Source organism: Astatotilapia calliptera, chromosome 17 (genome assembly GCF_900246225.1).
Source record: "Astatotilapia calliptera chromosome 17, fAstCal1.2, whole genome shotgun sequence".
Classification (NCBI taxonomy): domain Eukaryota; kingdom Metazoa; phylum Chordata; class Actinopteri; order Cichliformes; family Cichlidae; genus Astatotilapia; species Astatotilapia calliptera.
Genome location: NC_039318.1, coordinates 19,065,439 through 19,087,713, shown reverse-complemented (window position 1 = coordinate 19,087,713; position 22,275 = coordinate 19,065,439). Strand labels below are relative to the sequence as shown.

Below are 22,275 nucleotides of genomic sequence, written 5' to 3'. Positions count from 1 at the left end.
TTGTTATTAGGATAACACCGTACCGTCTTAGCAGGGGCGACCGTGTCCACACAAAAGTTGAGGTAGTCTGTAAGACAGTGTGTCGCCCCCTCTGTCCTCACCATGTGGGCTCAGGAGCACATCCCAGTCTGTGGTGTCATAACAGTCCCTCAGAGCATCCTCCTTTTTTGGGGTCCATCTCCGGATGGAGCGCGTTGTGACCGGCTGCCTTTGGACGAGGGGTGTGTATTGTGGCTGTAGGTAAACCAGGTTGTGGTCTGACTTCCCTAGTGGGGGGAGGGGGGTGGCTCTGTATGCATCTCTCACATTAGCATACAGTAGGTCAATTGTCCTGTTGCTTCTTGTGGGACAATTCACAAACTGGTGAAAAGCAGCCAGAGTAGAGTCCAGTGTTGCATGGTTAAAGTCTCCAGATATAATAATGAAAGCCTCGGGGTTTTGTGTCTGAAGTCTTGCTGTGACTGTGTGTATTTTCTCACAGGCAGCTGTTGCGTCGGCCCTCGGAGGGATGTAAACACACACACAGATCACATGACTGAACTCCCGAGGTAGATAATATGGCCGCAAGCTAACAGCTAGCAGCTCCAGGTCCGGACGGCATACCGAAACTTTAACGGAGACGTGTCCAGGGTTACAGTATCTGTTGTTAACGTAGACAATGAGTCCCCCACCTCTGCTTTTTCCGCTGGCCTGCGTGTCCCTATTGGCTCTCACGGGTGTGAAACCGCATAGGTCTACGTTAGCCTGCGGCGTTAGCTCGGTTAGCCACGTCTCCGTGAAGATAAACAAGCTGCACTCACGGTATAGTCTGTGGTTGTTCAGAGCGCACAGTTCGTCAATCTTATTCTGTAACGAGTTCACGTTGCCCATGATCACTGTCGGGATTGATGGTTTGAATCGCCTCCGGTGATCCGCTCTCCTCGCTCCAGCTTTGCAGCCTCTGTAGCTCCTCTTTAGCTCGGCCGGGATGTTGTGTCGCATGCCGGTCTGTCCCTTTGTTTTTAGTGCCAGCAGCTCCGCTCTCGAATAGATGAAGGAGCTGGTTCCAGAAGTTTTAAAAAGTGCATTATCCATCTTGTATCGCTATATCTAAGAGGTATAAGTAGAGGAAGGTGAAAAAAAGTTTGAAAAGCCTAGTCTAAAAAGTTAAAATTAACAAAAAGGTGCGGTGTTGCAGAGCTACTTGGAAAGGCTGCCGTCACTCCAGCGCCATCTTGAACCTGATTGAAATAGATGCAAGTAAAACACAGCAGAAAATAAATAAAATCAAAAACTAGAGATCCTGTTGCTCTATTTTCACCTGTAAAGCAGGACTCGGGTAGGCGGAGGTTTACCCTGGTGCAGGTGTGCTGCGGTCAGTTGAAGAATCCGCGAGTTTCCGTGAATTTCCCATTACGTCATTGCGCACTCGGTACTTGTTTAGGGGTTTTTTTTCGCTGTAAAAAGAAGTTTTCTTCCCACGCACAGCGGACACTAATGTTTTTGTCACTTTTTATGGAATCAAACTCAAAGGTCAGTACTTCCACGCTTTAAACGCTGCACGCTCATACTCTCTCCCGCACTCGATATGTTATCCATTGTTGATCTGCACACAGCTGTTGTCACGAACATCGCACTCGCTTATGTCACTGTCATGAGACATTCTCGCAAAAAAAATCACGGTTTTAGTAACGCAGTAACGCAGTGTTCCTACGGGGAAAGTAACGGTAATCTAATTACCGTTTTTGCAATAGTAATCCCTTACTTTACTAGTTGAAAAAAGTAATCAGATTACAGTAACGCGTTACAAGTAACGCCTTACTGCCCATCTCTGATTCACACACATTCATACTCCCATGAACACATCGGAGAGCAACTTGGGCGTAGTATCTTGCCCAAGGATATTTGGCATGCAGACTGGGGGAGCCAGGGATCGAACCACCAACCTTCCGATCAGCAGATCCTGAGCTACAGCCAGCCACTGATCTCCCAGTGAGTGGACTTTGAGTTTGTTTAAACTCTTTAAAATAATCATTTGAGAGATATTTGTGCCAGCTTTGTGCTTACAGGAGAGGGTGTAAAAACATTAGTGGGGCAGTTAACCTTTCTAATTAACCCTCTTCTTTCCTTCCATGTTTTCTTGTCTTCCTCCAGGTGTTTGATTGGTTCCCCTCCTTTATGATTGGCTCGCCCTCATTATTTTCACCTGTGTCTGTGCACAGTGGATTCGCCTCCCGTCTGGTTATTGCTGTGACATCCACTTCCTCTGGACTTTGTTACCTTCCTGATTTCTCTCAGTTGGAGAATCATGATGTGCGTTCAGTGATTTTAGGGGTTTGAGTTCGGGGTTGAAGTTCGTGTAGTTGCTTCCTCCTTGGTGGTGCAGCTCTGAGGTGTCCTGCTTTAGTGTTAGCTAAACGCTGACAACAAACACAGGCCGTTGATTCAGGATACGTCTTCTGTGCACCAATTTTTGCAGCAAACCGAAGACACTGAGCGAGAAGCTGAGTAGTAGCACTCTGTGCATTGTGGTACAGTTGTAGCCACAGCTGCCCTGATCGTGCCATCGACCCCTCTGGCCATCACCAATAGGCGGTAGGTGAAGTTCTTGCCCAAGGACACAACGGCCAAGATAGACAGAGCTGGGGATCGAACCGGCAACCTTGAGGTTACAAGATGAGCTTCCCAACACCCTGAACCACGGTCGCCCCAGTATAAGCTCATCTCTCAGATAATTCATAATGTTTTTCTCGAATTTTAGGCTGAAATCATTCATAAGGAGCAATTTTTCTATGAATGTCAACAAAGGAGAACAGTCTTCACTCCCAGGCTCTGCAGACTGTTGTTGTTTCAAATCCAGGCCAGCAGAGGGAGATAAAGCTCTGTGAACTCTCAGGAACTCTGAGAAACAGACTAGTCACCAGTGATTAAGATAAAAACTAGTTTATTTCTCTAAAAATATAACAAATTCATATACATAAAGTTAAAATATAAAAATATCCTATTTTATTCTTCTGTCAGGTTGATATAATAAAGCTTCAAGTATTTTTAATCCTTCAGATTCTTCAGTAGGTCCTCAAATACAATAAATTATCCAAAATAACTTATATTGTACATAATGTTTCATCACACATGTAAAATATTCTCAATACTTTAAATTATTCGCAATCTTTTAAGAGGCTCCCAGCAACACAGCTTATATTTTTACTAGTTTTACCTCATTTTCCTTGTTTTAAAAATCAAAATTTTCAAACATTTGTAAAGCAAATTTGAGGTTCTGCTGGACGTTCTTCTGTTAAAGAAGATCCACTTACACAAACCTTAGTCCATCAGTGCGTCGGGTCAAAAAGAAAACTCAGAGCCGAGTTGCTGGTTCTTCTCAGTCGTACTTGTATTTGATTTTCTGGCGCGCTTGTGCCAGAAAATCAAATACATCCAAAACTTCAGTTTAAAAGAATAAATAAAAACATTAATAACAAGCTCTTTGCTACATAAAGTGATCCTCAAAAAATAATCCTCAGTGATGATGCTGATGATGGTGGTGGTGGAGGTTGGGGTGGTTGTAATAATACAAATACTGATGACGATGATGATGAAGCAGCTCTACGGCATGTGGTGGTGTGTCAGCTCATTGATCCACCTGAGGATGTAGGTGAACTCTCTGATGGCCTTCAGTGCTCCATCGTCTCCCTCATCTCCTTCGCCATTCCTCCTCTGCAGACAATCGGGCACATCCGGTTCAGTTAGAGTGAATATCTCAAGTGATATAAATACATTTATGAGTATGCTGCTGCTAGTTGCAGCAGAAGCAGCACAATACTTCAAAGCAAGGTTACTATGAAGGATTAGAAAAGACAGTAGTTGTAGTGGTAACAGCAGTAGTACTGGTGGGGCTGTAGGGTGTGTACATTTTTACCTTGTTAATTCTTTTCTCCAGCTTCTTCATGATCTTGGAATATTTTGAAGATTCAGAGGAGGAAACCTGAACAAGAAGCACACGGAATAAAGTGGTCATTTTTTGTGTGTTACAGGACCACATTGCGCTTGTATGTGTGTTACTGTTGTGTACTCACGCAGTGCCGCAGTGTGTGCTGCAGTCCGTACATCAGGTCGTTGTAATGTGGGTGGAGGAGCTTCTGGATCACCTCGCTGCTGAACACGCTCCTCTGGTAGATATTGATCAGCTCTCTGATCTCCAGCCAGCCAATCGCGTGCTGAGGAGACAAGAGCAGCACAATGACACACTGTGCATCATCAGGTACCAAACCATCGTCATACACCCGTGACAGAGAGGTGAAGACGTTACAGGATGACTGAAACTTTTACATTTGTACACATTCAGCTGCACTCGAAGATCTCATCTTCTGCTTCACTGAAGCTGTAACCCAGTTTTTATTTCACATAAACACTGAATTTTCACTTCATGTGATTTTTCAGAGTTTCAGCAACATCACGGCCTTTCTGTCCACCTCACAAAATTCCATATAACCACATGCTGCACCGTGACTTTCCCCCACATCTGTATGTGGAAGCTCACTCATGAAACTGTGGGGTAAGAATACGTCACTAATTCTGTCGAAGAAAATGCTCAACTGAACAGGAATGTCACCTGCGAGGTGTGTGTGTGTGTGTGAGTGAGTGTGTGAGAGACAGAGCAGGTGGAGCGCAGACGTTATTGTTTCTGTGTGAACATAACAAGCAACACTCAGCTCAGGACTGGTGAAGTATTACAGAGGGGAGTGTAGGCTGTGGTTGAGGTAAACCAGGCGGACACCATGATGCCTGAAAGGTGAAACCTCAGAAAAAAACCGCTACCAGGTCTACAGCACCAAACTCCATTCAGAAAACATCACATTCTCAGCTGTAGACGAGTTGAAACTACTGACCTCCTGACATTTGACACAGAAGTTGGGCAGAAGTCTGAACCTCCGGGAGAAATGGTTTTCTGTCTGTAAGTGAAAGTGTGAAATTCATTATTACATAACAAAAGGTTTTGGTAGTTTATTTTTAATTTACATGACACATTTTCTTCTTTCAAAATAAAGCATAAAAGCTTTAAACACGCAAAACCAAAACACCCAAGCTTGTTTCAAGTATGTGTTATAAGTTATTAAAAGCCTTGTCAGTGAGTCAAAGTAGTGCCTTAAACATTTAAAGCATTATCAGTGCGAGCTCCCGTTTCTTTCAGATGTGATTTCATGTCTTTGATCTGGTTTAAAAACGGCAGCTTTTCAGACTTTCACTTTGTGGAAACAAGGAGCTTCGTTTTTACTCATACGATTGACGACTCATACTACTCCTACTCATATCAGTGCTCACAGTCCTCTGTGAATAAGATCAGATTTATTTTTTTTAACAAAGCATATCACTCAGTGACAGACTTTTACTTTGAAAACTCACCCCCATTGTTGGTCCCCATGTTTGGTTGATAGCACAAAACCTCACAAAATGCCAAAATTTAGAAGTTATTGATGATGCATGCATGTTAAATGAATGTTTGCTAATCAATAATTTGCATTTATGATTTGATTGAATAGAAATCGTGACTATAAATTGTAAATTTTAGAATGTTATTGACCCCTCAAAGTGTTTATACTCCCCTTACCCCAGTCATTATATTTATTCTTATTCCGACTCTTAACTATATTTATTGTTGTTCTTTTGCACTGAATGGAACTGGAGCCTCGTTGTCTCATCTCTGCTATATACATTACAGTATATAGCAGAGATGACAATAAAGTTTACTTTGACTTTAAAAAGTGTAACGTTATGACTGAGAGACTAATCAATATATTGCAATTCTGACGTTAATAAAAGCCAATTAGTATGAAACAGACAATCAATATTTTAAAATAAGTAATTTTAAAAGAATTATGGTAAATGGACTGGTTCTTATATAGCGCTTTTCTACTCTTCTGAGCACTCAAAGCGCTTTACACAACTTGTACATTCACCCATTCACACAAGCACATTGTTCTAAGTGCTTTCTAAGTAACATTCACACACATTCATACTCTGATGGATGCATCGGAGAGCATTTTGGGGTTAATATCTTGCCCAAGGATATTTGGCATGCAGACTAGGGGAAGCCAGGAATCAAACCACCAACCTTCCGATCAGTAGATGACCTGCTCTACCGCCTGAGCTACAGCTACCCCAGTACTGATTACTGATCATTAATTCAGCTAAACTGATTTGCTGGGCAAATTCATGCTGCAGTCTTTATTGATAATAAATTCACATATTGATCGATAGAACATCGATCCTGTTACTGAAATGAAATTAAGTACTAATCAATAACTGTAATTAACCATAAATAATCTTAACTAATGTCTTGATGTTAAAAATGTATCAAGATTGGCTTCATCTGCAGACTCATCAGTAAATGAAAATTGATATTGATCAGCAAACAAATCAGTAAAAGTGTTACAAACTGAAATACTGAGTAGCTGTAGCTGATCAGACTGATGATGCACTGAATGACTGGTGGGAGCTTAACTCTAAAGCAGTATTAAGCAGTTATTGAACTTACCGGCAGCCTATTGATCAGCAGCCTGGTGTGCTTCCACAGGTCCCTCATCAGCCCCGTGTGGATGTCCTGGGGGCAGGTGAGGCGCTGCTGGGCGGAGACGAGGCTGACGAGGAGCACGACAGCAGAGAGTCTGATGAGCAGAAGAGGCATCTTTGACTGTGGCGGGTTCACTCGCCCCTGCTGTATTTATATCTCCTCCCCATCATCTTCCTCCCCCCTCTCTACCCCCTCGCTCTCGTCACCTCCCTCAATTTCAAAACATCACTGAGTCACACTGCAAATTTCCAAGGAGTCTCCCAGCCAATGGCTCCTCCCCTTTTCTCCTCGCTACTGCATTCTTTTCTTTCTCCCCCTTTCCCCCTTTACTCCACTGTCTCCTCACCATCACACTCTGCCCCCCCCCCCTTACTTTTTTCCTTTTTAGGTTTTCCAGCCTAGTTTTTTTTTCCAATAACTCCACCTTTTTCCTCTTAACTTTTATTTCTCCTCATTTTAAAAACATTTTTGTTTACTTCACTCTCCTCCAAACCTTCCTTCCTTTTCATCATCGTGGGCTTTCCTATTTCTCCTTTTCTCCTCAATTTCCACCTATATCCTTCCCTCCTCTGTGCTCCCCTTATCCTCCTCTCTGTCTCTTTTTTCCTGCTGAGTCAGCTGATCCCACAGTGGTAATGATGATGATGTCACTTCCTTCCTGAGAAGATGGGCACTTTCATGGGGTAAAACCTGGGTTTTGATGTTCAGATGTGCGGTCAGATAAAACTAGGTTGTGCCCTTGATCGAGGCAGCCAAAGAACCCTTGACTAGATGGGTTTCATAAATCGACCCAGTTTATCAAAAATGTCAGCGCGCCGGCACTGCAGGAGAAGAGTAGAAGAAAAGGAAAAAAAGCAGAAGACAAAGCTGAGTAGCTTCTGTGTCAGGAGAAAACACTGAGTTGTTCCTGGAAGTCAGAGCAGTAACCAGGTCAGGCTGCCACAAAGACAGCGAGGCTCAGTAAATCCACCTACTGTGGCGGTTTGAAGGTGCACGGCGGATTGAGAGCTTATGTCAAGTCATGATTCACACACACTTTGATATTTGATATGAATTATAATCATATGACTCATCAAAATTAACCAGAGCCTCCCCATAAGTAAATCAATGTTTGATTTGGTTTTGGCTTTAAAGTTGTTTGGGAAGGAATATGTGGGCGATTCATCATCGAGGAAGGATTTTCAGGATTTTCCTAGATTATTAAAAGTTTCAGTCATGACTAAAGTCTCTGCCCACGAGGCTGCAAACTAATGCTGAATGTTGGTGCTTTTAGGTTCCTCTCCTCAAGCCCAGAACTCAGAAACAGCCCTGAAAGTCATCAGAGAGCATGGACGTCTCTGCATCCAACAATAAAAGTTCAAATTCCAATTAAAGACCCGATCCAGAAAGACTCCCGGTGTCTCTGGAGCTCATTTAAGAAGGTTCAAGGTCGAGTGGAAGGACGAGTCTGTCCATGTGCACAAACAGGTCTGTGCACATAATGAAGAACTGTGGCCACAATGAGACCTCCAGCATCAGCATCTGTAGTCTACGGTTCAGTTTTTGCTACTGAGCCATGCCGGTTTCTATCATATTCAATGGATATATATAGCGAGGTTTGGTGGGACATGAAGTTCGGCTTATTTCAGCAAAATAATGCCAAACAAATAGGATGTAAAGTAGTAAAACTAAAAATGCAACCCAAACTGCTAAGCAGCTTAAATCTTGAGTTAGGGTGTTAAACAAAATGTATCCTTGTCACAGTTTTTTTTTTGTTTTCCTGAAGGCTCTGCCTCCCATTCTCCAAGTGTCTTTGGAACCACAAGAAAGCCCTCAGTCTATTGGAGGGAAAAGTGATCATTGTGTTCCTTTGCATTTTCCGCAATGTTCTGGGGTTGGACACAGCACACCTGCTTACAGTTTTCCACTGCACCTGGTATTTGGATGAACCTTGAGGGCTCCATAATTTCTCACAAAAAGCTAAATAGAATAGACTAGCTTTTGGTGTGCAACAGATACTGGTAATAAAATACCACAAACAAAAATTAATCTGCAGTTATATGCAGCGTTTAAAAAAAAAAAAAAATGAAAAAATAGGTCATAAATCACAACTTCTCTCATCAGCACAAAGGTTTGTATTTATCTGCTGATCAAATCACCTGGATACAAGGAGGGCTTGGCATACCTGCAGATTAACAGCTTATTTTTTTCTATTAGCTGAACATTTCTTTAATTTTAGCCATGCAGAAGATCCCATTTGCAGATATTGACTGATACCGTTGTGCAGAATTATCCAGTGTTGATGTTCTGGGTAATAACTGAGAGGAATCAACATCAGGAACTCTGAGCTTTTTCTTCATCTCCTTTACATCAAACTTCAATTATTGCATTATCGCTGACATACTTTAGTGCATGTTACATCTTTTAGTCAGCAGATTATAATGTATAGATGCATGGAATAAAAGTAGGTTGTGGCTTTGTTGAGTTAGCAGGGAAACCGTGACTGAGCATTTTGTTTTTCCAAGTAGCAGTTTACAGAAATGGCACACTGCTTTTTGACTCAAATAGCAAACACTTTTGGGGTCAGTGGTCTGTTTTCTTTTGTATTACTGAACGTTTTCCATGCCAGCTCAGAATTTAAGTTAGTAATGCTGTCAGGGCCCCTCAGCAGGTTTCCTCAGAACGAAGGCCCTGATTCTTGGAGTTAGGGTCTGGACATTCCTGAGGGGAGTTTGTGGGTTATCTGTCTGTGTACATGGACTTTTCTCCAAGTGCTCAAGTTTCCTCAAACAGGTTAATCAGTGACTGTAAAATACCTGCTGCCTTGAATGTGAGTTGATAACCAGGTGTTTGCAGAAAGGTATGTCACTGAACAGGAGCTCAGAAGAAAGTGAAAGTAAAAGTTGGAAATTTTCCACCTTTTAAAGATCATTTGTTCTCACACTAACCCGCAACACAGGCTCCACACAAATGCATATACAGGGAGTGCAGAATTATTAGGCAAATGAGTATTTTGTCCACATCATCCTCTTCATGCATGTTGTCTTACTCCAAGCTGTATAGGCTTGAAAGCCTACTACCAATTAAGCATATTAGGTGATGTGCATCTCTGTAATGAGAAGGGGTGTGGTCTAATGACATCAACACCCTATATCAGGTGTGCATAATTATTAGGCAACGTCCTTTCCTTTGGCAAAATCAAATCAAATCAAATCAAAATTTATTTATATAGCACATATTAAAACAACAGTGTTGACCATAGTGCTTTACAGTCAATAAAAACATGAGACAGTTAAAACAAACAATAAAAGAGGACAACAAACAATAGGTAACAACGCAACAAGCTAAAACAGCCAACTAGACAGAATCAAAAGCCAAAGTAAAAAAATACGTTTTAAGATGTAATTTAAAAGACTGGATAGACTCAGTAGTGCGAATATGAACGGGGAGGTTATTCCAGAGTCTGGGTGCCACAGATGCAAAGGCCCGGTCGCCTCTTGATTTCATTCGAGTCCTAGGTTGTGCTAGGAGCCTGTGGTTGGACGATCTAAGTGCTCTGTTGGGATTGTATGAATGGAGTAAATCAGAAAGATAGCTGGGCGCTAAATTATTCAAAATATTAAAAGTGAACAAAAGAATTTTAAAATCTATACGATATTTAACAGGGAGCCAATAAAATTTGGCTAAAATTGGAGTTATGTGTTCATGAATTCTCGTACCTGTTAAAAGACGCGCAGCTGCATTTTGAATTAACTGGAGCCGGCAAAGAGAGGAGTGTTGGAGGCCCGAGTAGAGGGAGTTACAGTAGTCCAATCTGGATGTAATAAATGCATGGATAAGCTTTTCAAGGTCCTTTAAAGGAAGGAACGGCTTTGCTTTGGAAATCTGACGCAACTGGTAAAAGCTGTTTTTTACCACAGTGGACACCTGTTTTTCAAGTTTAAAAGAGCCATCAAGGAACACTCCGAGGTTTCTTACAGTGGACGAAAGATGGCTAGCAAGAGGGCCTAAGGCATCAGCTAACTGGTCTAGCGGAGTGTGACTACCAAAGACTATGATTTCGGTCTTATTCTCGTTCAATGTAAGAAAATTATGTGATAACCAAATTTTAACTTCATGCAAACAGTTGAACAGAGGTTGCAAAGAAGCAGTCACATCGGATTTCAAAGGTAAATAAATCTGGATATCATTGGCATAGCAGTGAAAGGAGATGTTGTATTTACTAAAAATTAATCCCAAGGGCAACATGTACAAAGAGAAAAGAGCAGGACCGAGCACGGACCCTTGAGGCACACCACAATAAATAGGGGCAGAAGCCGAGGAGTGTTGCCCCATAGCAACAAAGAACGACCTCTCTGAGAGATAGGATTTAAACCAAGATAAAACCGTACCTTTGAGACCAACAACATGTTCCAGTCTTGATAGAAGAATGTTGTGGTTAACCGTGTCAAAAGCAGCAGACAAGTCAAGTAAAACTAAGACCACAGAATATCCAGAGTCAACAGTTAAAAGAAGATCATTAAAAACTCTAAGTAAGGCTGTCTCTGTGCTGTGGCAAGGTTTAAAACCAGACTGAAACTTTTCATTAATACCATTTGCATCTAAAAAGGCCTGTAGTTGTTTTAGAACTACCTTTTCCAATATTTTGGAAATAAAAGGGAGTTTGGAGATCGGCCTGTAGTTGGTGAGACCAATTAGGTCAAGATTTTTCTTTTTCATAATAGGTTGCACAACAGCATGCTTAAAGACAGACGGTACACAACCTGATGACAATGATGCATTCAGCAGAGATAAGATACAAGGACCAATAATATGTAAAGCTTCCTTAAAGAAACGAGAAGGAAGAATATCATGCAGGGAACCAGAGATTTTGAGATGATCAATTATATCTTTTAAAGCAGAATAAGACACTGGTTCAAACTGTTGAAAGACAGTCAAGCATTCAGAAGCTGGAACTGGGTCTAAAACTGATGATGGATGAGATGGATGAGAAGCCCTTAGAGCTGAGATTTTATCAGAGAAATACTTTAAGAATTTATCACAAAGAGCAGGGGAAGCATCCCTATAAGTGGTAGTGCAAGGGTTTATCACAGAATTAAAAGTATTAAAAAGTGCTCGGGGCAGATTTGGCAGCTTTAACAGACTTTTGATACTTAGATAGACAATTATGGAGGATGTCCAGAGAGACGTGGAGTTTGTCTTTCCTCCATTTTCTTTCAGCACGACGACATTCACGCCTAAGGGTGCGAGTAGTATCATTTAGCCAGGGTTGTGAGGATTTGGCACGTTTAATCCTCAGAGGTGCCACAGAGTTAAGGATGTCAGCGCATGTAGTATAAAAGAGGTTAGCAAGCTCATCCGCTGATAAAACCCCATTACAGTTAGCATCAGAGAGGGGAGAGTCAAGGAAAGCATCAATGAAGTGGGCGATTGACTATTAAACAAAACCGGGAAGTGATCTGAAATCCCAGAGTCCTCTATGTCCGTGAGGCAAAATGGGTCAAAAGAAGGACTTGACAGGCTCAGAAAAGTCAAAAATAGTGAGATATCTTGCAGAGGGATGCAGCAGTCTCAAAATTGCAAAGCTTCTGAAGCGTGATCATCGAACAATCAAGCGTTTCATTCAAAATAGTCAACAGGGTCACAAGAAGCGTGTGGAAAAACCAAGGCGCAAAATAACTGCCCATGAACTGAGAAAAGTCAAGCGTGCAGCTGCCAAGATGCCACTTGCCACCAGTTTGGCCATATTTCAGAGCTGCAACATCACTGGAGTGCCCAAAAGCACAAGGTGTGCAATACTCAGAGACATGGCCAAGGTAAGAAAGGCTGAAAGACGACCACCACTGAACAAGACACACAAGCTGAAACGTCAAGACTGGGCCAAGAAATATCTCAAGACTGGTTTTTCTAAGGTTTTATGGACTGATGAAATGAGAGTGAGTCTTGATGGGCCAGATGGATGGGCCCGTGGCTGGATTGGTAAAGGGCAGAGAGCTCCAGTCCGACTCAGACGCCAGCAAGGTGGAGGTGGAGTACTGGTTTGGGCTGGTATCATCAAAGATGAGCTTGTGGGGCCTTTTCGGGTTGAGGATGGAGTCAAGCTCAACTCCCAGTCCTACTGCCAGTTTCTGGAAGACACCTTCTTCAAGCAGTGGTACAGGAAGAAGTCTGCATCCTTCAAGAAAAACATGATTTTCATGCAGGACAATGCTCCATCACACGCGTCCAAGTACTCCACAGCGTGGCTGGCAAGAAAGGGTATAAAAGAAGAAAAACTAATGACATGGCCTCCTTGTTCACCTGATCTGAACCCCATTGAGAACCTGTGGTCCATCATCAAATGTGAGATTTACAAGGAGGGAAAACAGTACACCTCTCTGAACAGTGTCTGGGAGGCTGTGGTTGCTGCTGCACGCAATGTTGATGGTGAACAGATCAAAACACTGACAGAATCCATGGATGGCAGGCTTTTGAGTGTCCTTGCAAAGAAAGGTGGCTATATTGGTCGCTGATTTGTTTTTGTTTTGTTTTTGAATGTCAGAAATGTATATTTGTGAATGTGGAGATGTTATATTGGTTTCACTGGTAAAAATAAATGATTGAAATGGGTATATATTTGTTTTTTGTTAAGTTGCCTAATAATTATGCACAGTAATAGTCACTTGCACACACAGATATCCCCCTAAAATAGCTAAAACTAAAAACAAACTAAAAACTACTTCCAAAAACATTCAGCTTTGATATTAATGACTTTTTTGGGTTCATTGAGAACATGGTTGTTGTTCAATAATAAAATTATTCCTCAAAAATGCAACTTGCCTAATAATTCTGACTCCCTGTAAAGACAAACACAGAAGCTCATCTGGCTTTTTGCTACATTATGAAGGAAGGTTAGTCTGCTAGCTGCTACCTTTATATTAGCATCTAAGTTAATGCTAGCTAACTTTAGCCTGAGGAGAGTGAGTTTCCTCTAAGCCAACAAAAACCAGGAAAAAATTTATAATTTAATAGTCGCGATACTGTGAGCTCAACATCATGTTGGAAACAACCCATCCAATCTGCACATACAAAGAAAACAAACCATAAATGTCCAGAAATTTAGTGTAATAATGAGAAATGACACACTTACTGAAATTTATTGTATACTCATGGAAATGTCTTTGTTGGTGATGACAGCTTCAAGACGCCTCTTGTATGGTCACATGCATTGCTCAGGTGTAGATTTGAGAGTTTCATGGCTTTCTTTTAGAATCTTTGTCCTGCTGAAACGTCCACCCTCACTTCCTCTTCATCACCCTGGTATATGGCAGCAGATTTTTATCATGAACATCTTGGTATATTTTTCTGTTAATACTTCCTTCAGTTATATGAAGCGCACCTGTGCCATATGCTGAAAAAAACAGCTCCACAGCACGATGTTCCCACCTCAAGACTTTACTATTTGTGTTTTTGGGCAACATGAAGTGCCTCCTGACCTCCAAACATCCCAAAGAGTTCAGTTGTGGTCTCATCTGACCAGACTATATTTTCCCAGTATTTTACAGGCTTGTCTAAACGTGCTGGAGCATGTTTTTTCTTCAGCAATTGGGACTTGCATGGTGAATGTGCATACAGGTCATGGCAGCTGCACAACCGCAATGCTCTATATTGTTACCTGCCAACTTGTTGTAATGTTGTTTTTGCTGCTGCTCCATACACAATAGAGCTATGATGCACTGATGACCTCATAACAGATACCAGATAGATACCAGTGATTGATTGTTTTACATAAACATTTCTCCTTAAAAAACTATTTATCCAGATAAAACTATTTATCGGACAGGTTTTTGACGGGGCGCCAACACAAACACAAAGCAGGAGATGAAGCATTGCTGAATATGTTTCCAAACCAACTTCATTCTAAGCCAAAGACTAGAAAATATGGTGAAGCATGTCTTCCCTTTGGTTTCACCTGCACAAGTGCCGAGGTAGGTCTCCCCTGCAGAATTGGCTTTCCCTTTGTCGGGAGCAGCGCTGGGCTCTTCAAATCACAGACAAACAGTATCCCACATTCTTGATTTTTAGTTCACAAACACTTCTTGTAATGACTAACTACTCCTGACATTTTGGAGATATTAGCTCTTTATACAGTAAAGTTACAGTGGGATACAAATAATATCAGGCTGATCCTGCCACGATTTGTTCCCCCGGTTCAAATCAGAGACAGACAGTATCCCACAGCTGTTTATGTTTTTAAACCCATTTTACACAGAGAGGCATTTTTTGAAAAATGTATTGATAGCAATGTTGAATATTATTACACAGGAAAAAAACTACTTGTAAAATAATTACACCGTGACGCCTCTGCCTTTCTAAATGGAGGGACAGTAACTGCATGTGTATGTAAGCGTGTAAACCTGCAGATAGAGACAAAATACTGTTAATCTGAATATCTATCATTCTGCAATTCATCTCATGTAAACAATAACGTGGCGCACAGTGTGACGTGAAAAAAGGCACATACCTTTGACGTTGCGTGACCAAGTCTGTATTCCTCGTCCACACGTAAACGCAAAAAAGGAATTTTTAAAAATCTCAGTGTAATGTTGGACCCAAGAATCAAGCGACTTTGACGAAAGCAGAACTTTTATTAAACACTGTGGGTTTGTACAGGGACACAGACACTCCCGCTCTCTCTCTCTGCTGTCACGTCCGTCCTCCCCCTCCGACTGTCACTGCCAACATATAAAGAGACACAATCACTGTCAGATCCCAGCACACCTGTTCACCCCGCCCCTGCGCCGCCCCGGGAGCTCACTGCGTCACCCCTCCTCTGCAGCTGGCGAGAGACCACACCCATGCCACACATCCCCACCGCCCGACTGAGGCCGGGGCTCATCCAGCCAAACCTACTCCCCCCCCCCCCCCCCCCCCCCCGCGAGCGGGAGAGGAAATCGGCCACGACCATCTGCGTGCCCGGCCTATGGATCACCTTGAACTTAAAGGGCTGCAGGGCCAGATACCACCGAGTGATCCGGGCGTTGGCATCCTTCATGCGGTGGAGCCACTGCAGCGGGGCATGGTCTGAGCAGAGGGTGAACGGGCGGCCCAGGAGGTAGTAGCGAAGGGACCTCCCTCCGTCCAACCGCACACTTCTTCGGGTTGGCCGTGAGCCTCGCCTGCCTCAGGGACTCCAGCACCTCGGCCACACGCCGCACATGCTCCGCCCATGGTCACTGTAAATGATGACGTCGTCTAGATAGGCGGCAGCATAGGCAGCATGGGGCCGCAGCACCCGGTCCATGAGGCGCTGAAAAGTGGCAGGGGCTCCGAACAAGCCGAACGGAAGTGTAACGAATTGGTACAACCCATACGGAGTGGAGAAGGCCATCTTTTCCCGGGACTCTGCAGACAAGGGAATCTGCCAGTAGCCCTTGGTTAAATCCAGTGTCGTGAAAAAGCGAGCGGTGCCCAACTGGTCCAGGAGCTCGTCGACCCGGGGCATGGGATAAGCATCAAAACGTGACACCTCATTCACTCTGCGATAATCGACACAGAACCGTATAGACCCATCCTTCTTCACCACAAGAACGATGGGGCTACACCAAGCACTGTGTGATTCTTCTATTACTCCCAACCTCAGCATTTCCTTCAATTCCCGGAAAACAATTTGCCTCGTATGTTCCGGCAGCCTGTAGGGCCGTGAACGCACCATCACGCCAGGCTGCGTCTCAAAATGGTGCTCTATGAGAGAAGTACGGCCGGGCAAGGGGGAGAACACGTTGGCAAAGCACTGTTGCAATGCAGCAACATCCGCCCTCTGGGCCTGTGTGAGATGGTCACTACAATGGAGGGAGGCGGGGATGCTAGATTTTGGCGCCTCCGGCCCCAACTCATCTCTCCCTCTTACCAAGCTCACCAGAGAAGAGGTCTCCGCCTCCCTCCAGGCTTTGAGGAGGTTGAGGTGATAAATCTGCGTGGCTCCGCCCCTGTCCGACCGTACCACTTCATAATCAACGTCCCCCACTCGCCGTGTGACCACGAAGGGTCCTTGCCACTTGGCGAGTAATTTAGAGCTGGAAGAAGGAAGTAACACAAGCACTTTATCTCCCGGTGAAAATTGCCTAAGTTCCGCCCCTCTGTTGTACAGGCGTTGCTCCCGCTGCTGGGCCTGGAGCAAATTCTCCCGTGAGAGCCTCCCAGTGTGTGCAGCTTTGCTCATAGGTCCAGCACGTACTGAATTTCACTTTTCGCAGGGCTCGGACCTTCCTCCCAGTTTTCCTTAATCAGGTCGAGCACCCCCCCGTGGCTTCCTGCCGTATAACAGCTCGAAGGGAGAAAATCCCATGGAGGCCTGGGGCACCTCCCGCACTGCAAACAACAGAGGGTCTAACCAGCGATCCCAATTGCGTTCATCTTCGCGAATGAACTTACGAATCATGGATTTTAAAGTCTTATTCGGCCCCTCCACCAGCCCATCAGTCTGAGGGTGGTAGACGCTGGTCCGAATAGATTTAATACCCAGTAATTCGTACAGTTCCCGCAATGTGCGTGACATGAATGACGTGCCCTGGTCAGTCAGTATTTCTTTCGGAATACCGACTCGGGAGATGACCTGAAACAGTGCCTGCGCCACGCTCTTCGCTGAAATGGTGCGCAGCGGCACTGCTTCTGGGTACCGCGTTGCATAGTCCACCAGGACCAGCACAAAGCGATAGCCGTGTGCACTCCGGTGCAATGGCCCGATGAGATTCATGCCAATACGCTCAAACGGGATCTCCATCAGTGGTAATGGGCGCAACGGCGCCTTTGGCACGGCCGGCTGGTTAACCAGCTGGCATTCTGGGCACGACGCACACCAGCAGCGCACGTCGGCCCAAATGCCCGGCCAATAGAATCGGGCCATTATGCGCTCCAGAGTTTTCTCACCACCCAAATGCCCTGCCATGGGGTTCGAATGAGCCGCCTGGAAAATCGTTTCCCGACGGCTTTGCGGCACCAACAACTGTGTGCGGATCTCATTAGTGTGAGTGTCGCGACTCACTCGATAAAGCCAATCGTTCCGCAATTGGAAATGAGGGTATTTTCGCGCAGCGTCAGGGCGCACCAAGTGACCATCAATATCCATCACTTGGTCATAGGCTGAGCGTAGGGTGTCGTCCCTAGACTGCTCTAGTGGAAAATCTTCCGTGGGGTGCACAACAGGTCGACCCCGTGTCACCGCTGAGCGCCGCGCAAACGTTACACAAATTTATAGACCGCGATCGCATCCCCGCGTACTGCCCCAGTAAGCTGTGGAACCCCACCAATTCGTACCCAAAATAAGGGGATGCGACAGGAGCGGGCTAACCGCCGCCTTCACTCTATGCGTTTTGCCCCTGAATTTCAGCAACAGTGACACTACCGGGTACTTGTGAATATCCCCGTGCACACATTTAACCTCCACCCAGTCAGCCTCCAACAATGCCCCGGGGCGAACCAAACTTTGGTGGACCAGAGTCTGCGTGCAGCCCGTGTCCATCAAAGCATGGCGAATATCCCCTTGACACCTTACCGGCACGCGGTACGTCCCTCCTGGACCGGGGGCGGCCGCTGGAGCACCGGCAACACGGAACACCTGCCCCACCTCCATGAGTGGACATTCTCGGCACAGGTTCCCCCGGCCGCCCACACTTCCAACAGTCCGGCCCCGGCGTCTGTGCGGCTCCCCGTGGCTCCGGGGCAACCTCGGCGGCCACCGGGGTTCCGGCGGGTAGCAGTGGCCGGAACGGGTTCCTGGGGTTCCACCCCGCTGCCTGCTCTGTTCCCGCAGGGCAGCCGTCCCTCCGCTGTGACGCCGACGCCTGGGCGGCGGAACACGGGCGCTCCGCCGCGGCTCCTTGGACCCAAGAAACACTAGCCGGAGCGACTTTGACAATAGCAGAACTTTTATTAAACACTGTGGGTTTGTACAGGGACACAGACACTCCCGCTCTCTCTCTCTGCTGTCACGTCCGTCCTCCCCCTCCGACTGTCACTGCCAACATATAAAGAGACACAATCACTGTCAGATCCCAACACACCTGTTCACCCCGCCCCTGCGCCGCCCCAGGAGCTCACTGCGTCACCCCTCCTCTGCAGCTGGCCAGAGACCACACCCACGCCACATTCAGTTTTTGGTGATTGAAACGCAGTTTACATGTGGACAAAAGGTCCAAACACATAGAAACAGCTGCGTTTTCAAAAATACCCATGTAGGTATGGACATAGCGTAAAAGAGTTAGTAGTTTATTTTCTTACTACCTGTAATTTATTTCAGATTACTTGTATCTAGTTAATTGTTTACTAAATGTTTGAGGTGTGAAATAAACCAAAATATGGGTGTGTGTGGTTAAAGGATGTGCTTGCACGTGCATGTGCTTGCACATGCGGGGGGCGGCATTTTTCTTGTAAAAAAAAAAGGGGGGCCTGGCAAAAAAAGTTTGGGAACCACTGCTTTACCTAATCACATGAGCCAAGGTGTGAAAACAGGTGTGGGTCACAATCAGCCAGGGTTTCGGGTGAGCTCATTGTGAAATCTTGCCCCACCCCACAATCATGACAGGGTGGGGCCAGGTTTCACAATGAGGCCTGTGATGTTCTCCTTTATCTTAAAGTGGACAGAAATTATTTTTTGGAGTGGCACAAATAATTTCTGTGGCATCTTATTTGATGCAGACATCTGATTGTTCTGTAAATAGATTGAAATGGTTATATAAAAAAAATATAGCCTTGGCTGCATTTTAAGGTAAATAGCTACAAATAATTTGTTGTTTGCAAAACTTGTGCATAGGTTTTTAAAATGTACAAAATGTACAGTTTATACTATGGACATTTTGACCCCAAAGCGCTTTACACTACATGGGGGCGACCGTGGCTCAGGGGGTTTGAAAGCGCATCTGTAACCGGAAGGTCGCCGGTTCGATCACAACGACCTGGTCGTTGTGTCCTTGGGCAAGACACTTTACCCTACCACCTACTGGTGTTGGCCAGAGGGGCCAATGGTGCGATATGGCAGCCTCGCTTCTGTCAGTCTGCCCCAGGGCAGCTGTGGCTACAACCGTAGCTTGCCTCCACCAGTGTGTGAATGCGAGAGTGAATGAATAGTGGCATTGTAAAGCGCTTTGGGTGTCTTGAAAAGCGCTATATAAATCCAATCCATCATTATATTTGCATTTAAAAATGATTTTTTTAAACATGTTTGTGGTTGTTACAGTAAGCTCCTTAGACTATTTATCTTGCCTTGTTTGGTATCATGTTTTTCAGCACAACCTCACATGTCCGAATTTACAGTTAGTTTTTCGTGGGGGTGGCTGTAGCTCAGGTGGCAGAGCAGGTCAGCCACTAATCAGAAGGTCGGTGGTTCGATCACAGGCTGCCTCCTGGCTGCATGCCAAATATCCTTGGGCAAGATACTAACCCCATGTTTGCCTACTGGTGGTGGTCAGAGGGCCCGGTGGCACCAGTGTCCGGCAGCCTCGCCTCTGTCAGTGTGCCCCAGGGTAGCTGTGGCTACAATGTAGCTTGCTATCGCCAGTGTGTGAATGACTGAATGTAGTGTAAAGCGCTTTGGGGTCCTTAAGGACTAGAAAAGTGCTATACAAATGCAGGCAATTTACCAGTTTTTCATTTTGGCATATTTTATTAACACAATTGATCTAAAATGAGACAAAAAACATAAAATCAGAGTAGGAAACAGTTATTTTTACTGTAACAAGTTTACAAAATCATTTTTGAAATGCAAATATAAATTGTACATTTTAAAAACCTGTGCACAAGTTTTGCAAACAACAAATTATTTGTAGCTATTTACCTAAAAATGCAACCAAGGCTATTTTTTTTATATAACCATTTCAATCTACAGGGTGGGCCATTTATATGGATACACCGTAATAACATGGGAATGGTTGGTGATATTAAAGTCCTGTTTATGGCACATTAGTATATGTGAGGGGGCAAACTCCTCAAGATGGGTGGTGACCATGGTGGCCATTTAGAAGTCGGCCATCTTGGATACAACTTTTGTTTTTTCAATAGGAATAGGGCCATGTGACACATCACACTTATTGGTAATGTCACAAGAAAAACAATGGTGTGCTTGGTTTCAACGTAACTTTATTCTTTCATGAGTTATTTACAAGTTTCTGACCACTTATAACATGTGTTCAATGTGCTGCCCATTGTGTTGGATTGGGGCAAAAAATTATTTAGTCAGCCACCGATTGTGCAAGTTCCCCCACCTAAAATGATGACAGAGGTCAGTAATTTGCACCAGAGGTACACTTCAACTGTGAGAGACACAATGTGAAAAAAAAATCCATGAATCCACATGGTAGGATTTGTAAAGAATTTATTCGTAAATCAGGGTGGAAAATAAGTATTTGGTCAATAACAAAAATACAACTCAATACTTTGTAACATAACCTTTGTTGGCAATAACAGAGGTCAAACGTTTACTATAGGTCTTTACCAGGTTTGCACACACAGTAGCTGGTATTTTGGCCCATTCCTCCATGCAGATCTTCTCGAGAGCAGTGATGTTTTGGGGCTGTCGCCGAGCAACACGGACTTTCAACTCCCGCCACAGATTTTCTATGGGGTTGAGGTCTGGAGACTGGCTAGGCCACTCCAGGACTTTCAAATGCTTCTTACGGAGCCACTCCTTTGTTGCCTGGGTGGTGTGTTTTGGATCATTGTCATGTTGGAAGACCCAGCCTCGTTTCATCTTCAAAGTTCTCACTGATGGAAGGAGGTTTTGGCTCAAAATCTCACGATACATGGCCCCATTCATTCTGTCCTTAACACGGATCAGTCGTCCTGTCCCCTTGGCAGAAAAACAGCCCCATAGCATGATGTTTCCACCCCCATGCTTCACTGTAGGTATGGTGTTCTTGGGATGCAACTCACTATTCTTCTTCCTCCAATCACGACGAGTTGAGTTTATACCAAAAAGTTCTACTTTGGTTTCATCTGACCACATGACATTCTCCCAATCCTCTGCTGTATCATCCATGTGCTCTCTGGCAAACTTCAGACGGGCCTGGACATGCACTGGCTTCAGCAGCGGAACACGTCTGGCACTGCAAGATTTGATTCCCTGCCGTTGTAGTGTGTTACTGATGGTGACCTTTGTTACTTTGGTCCCAGCTCTCTGCAGGTCATTCACCAGGTCCCCCCGTGTGGTTCTGGGATCTTTGCTCACCGTTCTCATGATCATTTTGACCCCACGGGATGAGATCTTGCGTGGAGCCCCAGATCGAGGGAGATTATCAGTGGTCTTGTATGTCTTCCATTTTCTGATGATTGCTCCCACAGTTGATTTTTTCACACCAAGCTGCTTGCCTATTGTAGATTCACTCTTCCCAGTCTGGTGCAGGTCTACAATACTTTTCCTGGTGTCCTTCGAAAGCTCTTTGGTCTTGGCCATGGCGGCGTTTGGAGTCTGACTGTTTGAGGCTCTGGACAGGTGTCTTTTATACAGATGATGAGTTCAAACAGGTGCCATTCATACAGGTAATGAGTGGGGGACAGAAAAGCTTCTTACAGAAGACGTTACAGGTCTGTGAGAGCCAGAGATTTTCCTTGTTTGAGGTGACCAAATACTTATTTTCCACCCTAATTTACGAATAAATTCTTTACAAATCCTACCATGTGAATTCATGGATTTTTTTTTCATATTCTGTCTCTCACAGTTGAAGTGTACCTCTGGTGCAAATTACTGACCTCTGTCATCATTTTAAGTGGGGGAACTT

General features: G+C 44.5%; 1 long non-coding RNA gene across 1 annotated transcript; it reads left to right on the top strand.

Moving 5' to 3' along the window:
• Positions 1-4,139: 4,139 nt before the first annotated feature.
• LOC113009773 (uncharacterized) lies at positions 4,140-6,605 on the top strand. Its single transcript, XR_003270245.1, has 3 exons — positions 4,140-4,272; positions 4,417-4,531; positions 6,551-6,605. It is a non-coding gene; the product is annotated as an uncharacterized LOC113009773 (long non-coding RNA).
• Positions 6,606-22,275: the final 15,670 nt, after the last annotated feature.